This window comes from Macaca nemestrina, chromosome 1, assembly GCF_043159975.1.
Source record: "Macaca nemestrina isolate mMacNem1 chromosome 1, mMacNem.hap1, whole genome shotgun sequence".
Lineage (NCBI taxonomy): Eukaryota > Metazoa > Chordata > Mammalia > Primates > Cercopithecidae > Macaca > Macaca nemestrina.
The window spans coordinates 132579101-132585556 of NC_092125.1; the positions used below are offsets into that span (position 1 = coordinate 132579101).

General features: G+C 40.5%; 1 pseudogene; it reads right to left on the reverse strand.

Moving 5' to 3' along the window:
- Positions 1-5818: 5818 nt before the first annotated feature.
- Positions 5819-6139, reverse strand: LOC112427359 (large ribosomal subunit protein eL42-like; annotated as a pseudogene).
- Positions 6140-6456: the final 317 nt, after the last annotated feature.

Genomic DNA, 6456 nt, shown 5'->3' on the forward strand with positions numbered 1-6456 from the left:
GCTTTCTCCTGCTTGTGGGGACTAAAGGTTAAGCTAGCAAACTGTGGTTGTAAGGGCATGGGGGAATCTTACTTTCATGATGTCGGGTTTTTTAAAGTATAAAAATAAGACATATAAGTGGTAAATGTTTTTTCAAACAGAATAAAAGGCTAGCATAATCAAGTAATATTAGTTACTGTTGAACTTAAATGATAAGTAAATGGGAGAAAGGTCAATATATCAATCTTTCCACCTTGTGTATGTTTGTAATTTTCCATAATAAAGCATTTAAAAAAGAGTTACCATTCCTCCTCATTATCTGTATTCCCTTAGACTCCCTATCCCACTCTCCAGTTAGATATGATAGTGATTCCTTCTATATTCTTCCCCAAGTTTTCTGACCATTTGCAAGCTCACTTATGCATATACGGAGCCCATACTTTTTGTAAATAGTATTTTACAAAGTATATTATTCTGTACCTTGAGTTTTTTCTTCTTTACAATATAATGAGATTTTCCATGGCAGAATATGTAGTTCTACTTCATTCCTTTAATGGCTGTTTAGTATTCCATCAGAAGTAGATAACAGTCTATAGTATTAACTTTTATTTACATCTTTGCAAATATAATAAGTGAAGAAGTATTTCATTAACTCTAAGTGAGGTTCAGTCTTCTTTTCATATGTTTATTGGTCATTCACATTTCTTTTTTTGTTAATTGCCCATTTGGGTCTTTTGCTCATTTCTCTTTTAGGGATTTTTGGGGGATTTTTTTCCTTTTTTTTTTTTGTAATATGTCTCTAATAACAAGGCAATTTTTCTTTTGTCTGATGTGTGCTGCAGATATGTGGGGTGCAGTATAGTGGTGTGGTTGAGAGTGACCCTCTGGAGCCAGAGGACCAGCTGCCTGAACACTTGTAACTTTGTCTTGGTTTCGATTGTGACAATATGGCCATCCTACTCCATTGAAATATACTGTTGGTCGATAATGTAATAAGATTTGTCATAATTGAGACCAAGAACGCCAGAGGGGAAAAACTTTTCTCAGCCCACAAAGAATTATAAACTTTCCTACAAGCCTTTCCCGAGAGCTTTCACAGATGGATCCAGAACACAGTGACTGCTGTCAGAGGCTGAAGACTTCCCATTTTGCAGACTGATGGCTCATTTGGAAGTGCAATCCCTACAGGAGGCCCTGACTACTGAAACACCCCCACCTCCCACCACTTCCTCGTCTTCTCTCCTCACCCACTTACTTACCTGCTCCCCCACCAGGAGATCAACCTGTTGGTATACTCTCAGCCAGGGAAACTCACCAAGCACTGTAGAAACAACCTTGTTATCCTTGATCCCCACCCCAAGACATAAGCCCAACTGGTATCCCATTCTCTTCCTTCTCAACCCAATCCCCATTCCTCACCTCCCTTCCAGATATTCCCTCTGAGCCCTCTGTAACTCTCATCCCATGATTCAGCCCCCCACAGCCTGGACTTCTTCATTGAGCCTCCCCTCCTTGACTTGATTGAAACCTGGCTCCGCCAGAAACACTCAGCAGCTCTGTCTCAAGCGAAAGTTGCTCTCTTTCCCACATTCCATATAAAACCTTTGGATCAAAAGGTTAGATCATGATCTTCTTTACTCCCTGCTTCTGCTTCCAGGCCATTTCTCCCTTACCACTTGTGAAATTTTTTCCTATTTCTTGCCACTAAACTTACAAATTTACCTACAGTTCGACCTTTTCTTTCAATCCTCTTTTCCTCCCATTTCAATATTCCTCCCTGTCTAGGGTTAACCTCTCCACCTATTCTCTTGATCTTATTCCCCTCCCACCACATGAGGGAACTTATCCTACTGGTTTTTCTCCCCGTCTTGTACCTTCAACCTCTACTTCTCCATGGATGAGCCCTTCCCATCAGCATAGTTGGCAGAACAATATGAGTGGACCCAGTGGGTAATGGTTAACAGCACAGACTCTGGAGCCAGGTAGCCTAGTGACAGATGCTGACACCACTCTTTCCCAGCTGCGTGGCTATAGGCTACTTATTTATCTGTAAAATGGAGACAATAAGAATACCTCTTCTTGTAAGGATTAAATCAGTGAACATGTGCAAAGCTTTTAGAACAGTAGCAGCCCATTCGCAGGTATTATGCAAGCATTTGTTAAGTCATTCAACATTTTAAGGTGTCTCTTCCGTTACACATGAATCAAACACACAAGCAATATGCTCTTCCTAGTTCCCCGTGTCTTCTGCGCCCACCACCCTATTGTCTTTCCTTCCCTGGACCAGCCAGCTGTACTTTTTGAGTCTCCTACATTTATTTCACCACTTTGTCACTTTATGTTTATAACCCAACTTCCAATTGACCTCCTGCAGTTGGAATTCACTAAATCTGATCTTACCAAGGGCACGACTTGCAACCTCCTACTTGAATCCATAGTCACTTTTTAGTCTTCATTCACTCGTCATAGGTGTTTAGTGTCACCAATTATTCCCTCCTTTAAAGGCTCGCTAGAGCTAGAAGACTAGCTCCACGCCACCATCTCTTCTATTTCTCAACCCAGCAATACAGCCACCCCTCTTCCTCCCTTTTATGTTCCTTTTGTTGGCAAAATCCATTAAACAGGAGTGTACTTAGGCTTCTCTTCTAGGTTCTTCCTGTGATCTCAGGCTTACCATCTATATGCAGTTGATTTTCAAATCTCTGTATCTATCCAGCCAGCTGCCTCTTGGAGATCAGCACTTGGATGAGGCACTAACTCAGTAGGTTCAAATGTGTAAATTAGTGTGCCTCCTTCCAAACATTTCCTACTGCCTGAATTCCTGCTCTTAGAGAATGGTGCCAGCATCCATCCTGTTGCCCAAGTTTGAAACCCAGACTCACTTATTGGATGTGCCCCCTACCTAAGTCTCCGCAGCTTACCAATCATCTATTGGCTCTAATATCTTCTAAATCAAATTTCTTCTCCAACAACTGCCACTACCTTCACTACGTTTATTTTAATTTCTGGCCTAGATCACTGTCTCCAGACTTGCCCTGTCTCCTCCTCACTAAAGCCAGCGTGATCCTTCTAAAACTGATTGGATTCCCTGTCTCCCTGGCTGAAAGCATGTTAATGACTATCCATTGCCCCAGAGTCTATCCAAATTCTTAACCCAGTAACTAGGGTATCTTGGAGGTCACTTGCACCTGCCACACAGGTGATTTTTAAAAATTGAGGAATTTTGTGAGCCAGTTGTTAAATTGCTGGTGGCTGAAATTCGTACCACAGAAATCAGCAGATATCCCCGGTGCTAGTTAACTAGTATACTTCGTCTACCCAGCCTCACCTCTTAACGCTCCCCTGCTGGAATTCTGCTGTCCAGCCAGACTGAACTACTGTCAATCGTCTCTCACTTCTGCACCCTTATACCACCACTTTCTCTGGAGGGAATCTTCTCCGCTCTCTCCTGGCTGTTTCCCAATCATCATTTAGGTCTTACATTAGCAGCCACCTCCTCAAAGAGGACTTTTCTGAGGCTCTGCCCTCAAGTTGACCAATGCAACCCTTCTATGTACTCTCACAACATCGTGTGCTACATTAGCCTCTGTCTACATCTGTGACTACTTACAAATTGAGGGCTTGCTACTTTCTACACAATCCTCACAGCAATCATATAAGATGGTTATTATCTTAGACGAAGACACTTAGGCTAAGATCAGTTGTCATTTGTGCACAGTAACACACCATTTATCAAATGCCTGGTACTTATCTTAGTACATAATACTTACCCATTCATTTGTCTGAATCACTCACTAGCCTGTAAGCTCCATGAGGGTAGGGTCTGCCTTTTATACCCAATACTGGCACTTGGTAGATGTTCAACATATGTAGATATTAAATAAATTAATTGTAAAATACCAAAATAACTGCTTGCTATATTCTTATTTTTATTTCCAATTTTTATTTTAAGTTTAGGAATACATGGGCAGGATGTGCAGGTTTGTTACGTAAGTAAATAGGTGCCATGATGGTTTACTGCACAGATCATCCCATCACCCAATTATTAAGCCCAGCATCCATTAACTATTCTTCCTGATCCTCTCCCCTTTCACCCGCCAATGGAGGGCCCTCCAGTAGGCTCCAATGTGTGTTGTTCTCTGCCATGTATCCATGTGTTCTCATCATTTAGCTCCCACTTATAAGTGAGAACATGTCATATTTGTTTTTTTCTTCCTGTGTTAGTTTGCTAAGGATAATGGCCTCCAGCTCCATCCATGTCCCTGCAAAGGACATGATGTTGTTCCTTTTTCTGGCTGCATAGTATTCCATGGTGTATATGTATCACATTCTCTCTGTCCAGCCTGTCACTGATGAACATTTAAGTTGATTCCATGTATTTGCTGTTGTGAATGATGCTGCAGTGAACATACATGTACATGTGTCTTTATCATAGAATGATTTATATTCCTTTGGGTATATACCCAGTAATGGGATTGCTGGGTCAAATGGTATTTCTGCCTCTAGGTCTTTGAGGAATTGCCACACTGTCTTCCACAATGGCTGAACTAATTTGCACCCTCATCAGCAATCTAAAAACATTCATTTTTCTCCCAACCTCACCAGCACTTGTTGTTTTTTGACTTTTTTTTTTTTTTTTTTTTTTTTTTTAGACAGAGTCTTTGCTCTGTCGCCCAGGCTGGAGTGCTGTTTTTTGACTTTTAACAGTAACCATTCTGACTGGTGTAAAATGGTATCTCATTGTGGTTTTGATTTGTATTACTTTAATGATCAGTGATGTTGAGCTTTTTCTCATATGTTTGTTGGCCGCATGTATGTCTTCTTTGGAAAAGTATCTGTTCAAGTCCTTTGTCCACTTTCTAATGGAGTTGTTTGGTTTTTTCTTGTAAATTTGTTTAAGTTCCTTATAGATGCTTGATATTAGACATTTGTCAGATGAATAGACTGCAAAAATGTTCTCCCATTCTGTAGATTGTCTGTTTACTCTGTTGATAGTTTATTTTGCTGTGCAGAAGCTCTTTAGTTTATTTATTTATTCATTTATTTAGATGTAGTCTTGCCGTGTTGCCCAGGCTGAAGTGTAGTGGCACGATCTTGGCTTACTGCAACCTCTGCCTCCTGTGTTCAACCAATTCTCATGTCTGAGCCTCCCAAGTATCTGGGACTACAGGCGCATGCCACCATGCCTGTCTAATTTTTGTATTTTTAGTAGAGATGGGGTTTCACCATGCTGGCCAGGCTGATCTTGAATTCACATGATCTTGAACTCAGACCTCAGATGATCTGCCTGCCTTGGTCTCCCAAAGTGCTGGGATTACAGGTATAGTCACCACACCTGGCCTCTTTAGTTTAATTAGATCCCATTTGTCAATGTTTACTTTTGTTGCAATTGCTTTTGGCATCTTTATCATGAAATCTTTGCCCATGCCTAAGTCCTGAAGGGTATTGCCTAGGTTTTCTTCTAGGGTTGTTATTGTCTGAGGTTTTACATGTAAATCTTTAGTTCATCTTGACTTGATTTTTGTCATGGATGATGTTAGGAAGGGGTCTAGCTCAAATTTTCTTCATATGACTAGCCAGTTGATCCAGTACCATTTACTAAATAGGGAATCATTTCCCCATTGCTTGTTTCCTCAGGTTTGTCAAATATCAGATGGTTACAAGTGTGTAGTCCTATATTTCAGTTCTCTATTCTGTTCCATTGGTCTATGTGTCTGTTCTTGTACCAGTATTCTGCTGTTTTGGCTGCTGTAGCCCAGTAGTATAGGTTTTGTTTTTGTTTTTGTTTTAACATAAACTTAAGATTTTATTGTCTTCATAATAAAGCAAAAGATGATACTTACAACTGGATCACTTGGTCCTTTCTCTTTTTATCTCCTCATAGTTCAAAATGTTTGCATCTTTTATTAGCCAGTATTCTCTTAGATCTACAGTTGGGCTGAACACATTCAAGCCTTAGCACAATCTTCTTTGTAGTTTTAGCCTTTTTCTGGAAAATCAGCTTAGTCTGCCCACCATGGCCACTCTGCTTCCTATCATAATACCACTTTTACTGGGCATACTGAGAGTCCTTGCCCTTCTTGCACTGTGTCACTTTATGGGATTGGTGCTTGCCACACTTTTTACAGGAAGTCCGGTGGGTCTTACAAACGTTCACCATGTTTGCACAAGCACTATCACCACAGAGAGAAAGAGGATGGGCCAGAAATGGAAGTATATAGGTGTAGTATAATTTGAAGCCAGGTAGTGTAATGCCTCCAGCCTTGGTCTTTTTACTTAGGATTGCCTTGGCTATCCATATGGTTCCATGTGAATTTTGAAACAGTTTTTTTTTTTTTTAATTCTGTGAAGAATGTCAATGGTAGTTTAATGGGGATAGCATTGAATCTATAAATTGCTTTGGGCAGTATGGCCATTTTCACAATACTGATTCTTTCCATCCATGAGCATGGAATGTTTTTCCAGTTTTTTGTGTGT